Raw genomic sequence first — 4,514 nt, forward strand, 5'->3', positions numbered from 1 at the left:
CCCCCCCCCCTTCCCCTCTATTCCTTGTTTGTCCTTTTCATGCTAAAGTTATTCTCAATGGCTCACTTTGTGCCAGGTACCCCGTTATCTGCTCAGACTATCAAGGCTCCGCAGGAAACCCAAGCATCAATGAATCATTCTTGAAGGTAGCCACGTGAAAGGCTGGCTGGGTAGTGTTGATTAACACTATTACAACAGCAGAAGGGATAAACAAACACTTACTAAAAAGGGCACATTAACTGTAGCAAATCGCGTGTGGCCCCACACCTGCTGGACTAGGGAACTCAGCTAAATGAGGCTTTTGATTTGCCCGGTGCCGTTAACAAAGCGGATAAAACTAATGAGGTACATTGCCTGTACAGCGAGACAGAATGTGCGGTGTACTGTCCCAACGGGTGTCATTTAGATTAAAATACCCCTCAGTGGAAACAAAACAAAAACACGCGGAATCTATACGGTGAAAGTCGGGGGACGTATTGGGGGCGATTTAAGAAAATAAACGAAGGCTGATTATTCCAGTTGCAAAGTCTCACCCCGAGAAACAACATTAAAGATCTCCCCGTGCTAATTCCTTGCACTCCCTCGGTTCTTTCAAAGGGATATGCAGCAGTTCAGGCTAGTGGGATTTCTCAGGGACTGTCCTACATTTCTGCAAATATAGCTAGAGCAGGAAAAACGGTCGTGAGACAGATAACGAGTGGAGGCAAATGATTGTTTTAAAAAAAAAATTAAATGATGAACAAGAAGTGCCCGGGATTTTCAATACCCGGGATGGTTAGAAAGGATTCTGTTGAAATCGTATGTTTCCAAACTCTCCCGAGCTCGAAAACCCGACTAATTAGAGAGTAGGCTTCCCGGTGCCTGCTCCAGGACAGCAAGATTGGGTTTAGCAATCCGGAGAAACGACACGAGCACGTTATAAACTACAGATTCTATGAATGTTCTGGACATTCTTGTGAGTGTTCATGAGAAAGATTCGGCTTCCCACGAATTGTTTCTGCTGTTGATTGTGCAGCGAGTCATGAAATCTCTAAAAAGTACTTCCAGTCCTCGGCAAAAACGACAACACGTAGGTAATAGTGATTGGGGGAAAGTCTTTAAAGGACCCCACATATTAAGTTCGATTTTAAAATAACATTCTTGAACAGGAGCGGCGCTTTACTGGAATCAGGCAATTTCAAATACAGCTCGGGCGTTAGAGGAAAATCTTTACAGTCTTTTGCTCCACGAGCTGTCTGTCGATGCCAAAGCTCTTCCTTCACTCACTTGTTGAAAATTCCCTCCAGATCTTTAGCAAAGTGACTCCTACCTGAGGGTCAATTGGAATCAAGTCTAGTTTGAAACCTCTCAGATCCAAACGGTGCTCTTCTAAAAAATACATTCCGCTTGCCACGAATGTCTAAATGCAAACAGTACCGTGTTTGAGCGCAGGCTGCAGAAAAACTGAGGTTTACACGAGCAGATTAGCCGGGAAGATGCAATTCTGCTTCCACGAAAATCAGTGGGAGAATTACGCGACCTACTTAATGAAATCAGGCTAAAGGAGGGTTTTTTTCCCCCATGTCTTCCTAACAACACAACACGAGTGGATGTTTGAGTGAGTGGGACTCAACTATACCGAAGAGGCTCTTTAATAGACGTGAGAAAAGTGTATTTTATCGTGAGGCGGAATATGTCAATATCCTAAGGACCTGTCACTCAGAAGGATTTTGTGATCAGAAGCCCTGACAGAGCTGCAGCTAGATGTTTATCTACCTTTGTAGGAGACGATTATTTAGTAGACAAAACCTCTTAATTTTAATGTGTCACAGGGATCCATTAGGCATAAAGATACAAAGAAAAATTAAACAGGTCGCTGATTAAATGACTCATGCGTGCATTTAAAACTGCTTTGAATTGTGTTTTCTGTTTTTCACCCTCGCGTCACAAAAGATCGCTGAGCATTCAGTAATCTAATAGCATCTCGAATCACAGGACATATATACATCTTCACATGACAGGAAATCCCCTCCTCGTCCCCTCTTAAAATGGTGGACAAATAATTCCAAGGCAACCCTCCCTGTTAGCAGAACGACCTCGCATCTTTTATTGATAGAGAAAACCAAGTCTTGAATAGCTGGGCTCACCATGTCTGGCTGATACTGTTTGTAATAATCCGGGACTAGGACTGCTTAGCATTTTACAGAACCAAAAATACTTGTAGATACGGGGAGCAAAATTATAGGTTTTAATCGTCTGTCTCATTTAATAAAGCATTCAAGAATTACTATTGATTTTAAACACCACTCACCTGTGTGTGAATTGTATTATTAAATATTATATACCCGTGTTCGGTATAAGAATGTTAAATATGATAAGTATATGTGTATGTGGTATATATAATATATACATGTTTCAGAGTAGCAGCCGTGTTAGTCTGTATCCGCAAAAAAGGTGCTACAAGTACTCCTGTTCTTTTTATAATATATACATATAACACACACACTCATATACATAGATCTGTACATGTGTATGGAGAAGGAGATCAATACGGATTGTCCCAGTTGAAGACAAGCTGCGGGAGGCAAGGCTGGCCCTTGCAATGGTCCTGGACGGAAGAGGACTAAGGGGAAGGCCAAAGGTACATGGACAGGATGTCAGCGGACCTTAGAGAGACCAGTTTGCACAACGGACAGCCGCCGGACAACCGTGAGTTTCGGAAGAAGGCTAGGAAAGTCATGGACCCTGAATAGGGAAGTGGCAGGAAAGAAGAAAAAGACACTTGTGTGCAGTGCGCCTGTATACACACATAAACAACTATCTATCTCTAAACCGATGTTAAAGCTGAGGGCACTAACATGCTCGTTTTATTTAGTGAATGTGATTTGACTCCTGCTGCTGGTATGGAGAATATGACTAAAACGAATCCATTTGCCCTGGACGTTTTCAAATCTAGCTAAGCCCCTTTTTCTCCTGCTCTCCCAGAGCCGGGGGGTTACAGAGTCTGGCTCTCCCCACCTCTCCCCCTCCCTTCCCAAGCAGCTAATACAACTCTAAACAGCGAGACAACCCCTGAGCTTGCAAAAGCCTCTCACATGGTCCTGTCTACATTTCCTGAAATGGGAAAGTGGCATTTCAGCGGGCAGGGGATTGAGTTCACGCAGCAACTGTATGTTGTACAAATAAAGTGAGGGCCCGGGGACTGATTGTTTAAAGACACAGAGGACACCTCCTGCTCTTCCGGCGGATGGATGTGATGGGACATTCTCGCCTGTTTTACCTTCTCCTGCTCTGTTTTTGTAAGAACGCATAAAACCTCTTGTTATTATTAATCGTTTCTCAAATCGTAGTTTTCTGTGCTTGCTGCAGACATCTGCCCCCGTGTATTTATTTATTATTCTTCAAAATCCAGCTGCCTCTGTAGAACGAGCTGGTTTCCTGTGCCAGTTCTGCACAGCAGCCAGAATATAATTACTGCTGCAGTTCTGTGTGTCTGAGTCCCCGTTACAAGCCAATAGCTCAGTAACTTGTCCTGCAATGTCCGATCGCAGTTTGTCTGGGCTGTCTCCCGTCCCCCAGCACCTCAGCTCAACTGGGACAGCTCCAAAATGGTTATAAATCTTCCTCATTCGCTGGTCGGGGGTGAATCTTTGCATGCCGCAGGGAGCAGAAGAACCTCGGTGATGTGTAGCTAAGAGCGGCGTGAACGGGACACAAGAAAGGGTTTTAAAGGGCCGAGCACCCAGGCGAGCCTAGTGTGGGTCAATGTTGTGTAGCCCTTTAAACTAAAGGGGTTTGCCTGACCATGGGGTCGGTAGAAGCACAGTAGCACGGGCGGGATTATGTATTTATGAGTGAGAAGCAGGAGAGGGAAGGAACAGGGGGTAAGTGGGATAGAGGCCGAAGGGGGCGGAAAGAGAAGATGGGTCAAAGGAGGGAAGGGAAAGACACAACTGGATCTCAACCATCGGGAGCTGGCTAAAGAAGTGGTAAACAACAGTGGCATTTGCAAGAACTAGGCACTTTTCTCGGATCGACCAGCACCACCTGATCCCCTCGGCAGAGAACAGATTCGCCTCGATCCTTTCCCCTGCACTGGCCAGGCGCACCCCTGAACTGGGGAGCATCCGCCCCTCTCAGCGCTACTTTGGGGATTGACTCCCCAGGAGTTTGCTCCTTCCTTTCCTCAGCCCCCGCTGGTCTGTCAGCCTGGTCCCCAGAGCGGAGTGATTCCTGTAGGCCTCGCTTCCCACCGCCGCTCCATCCACCCCTTTGCAGAAGTGTGTGTGCGGGAGGTGTCTCGTTCACCTTGGTCCCCAGCTCCCATCCAGAGGTGCGGGCGGCCGAGCGATCGCGGGTGCGGGCGACTGGGGGGAGTGCGCGGGGGCCGGGCTGGAGTGACACAGCTGCCGGGGCAGGCAGAGAGCACCTGGCTGCAGAGCGGAGAGACGCCAGAGGCGCAGCCAACAGGAAGTGCAGGGGCTGGGGGGGTGGGGGGTGGGGGAGGACCCCTCCAAGGTTACAGTGCTCAGGAC

This window comes from Chrysemys picta, chromosome 15 (genome assembly GCF_011386835.1).
Source record: "Chrysemys picta bellii isolate R12L10 chromosome 15, ASM1138683v2, whole genome shotgun sequence".
Lineage (NCBI taxonomy): Eukaryota > Metazoa > Chordata > Testudines > Emydidae > Chrysemys > Chrysemys picta.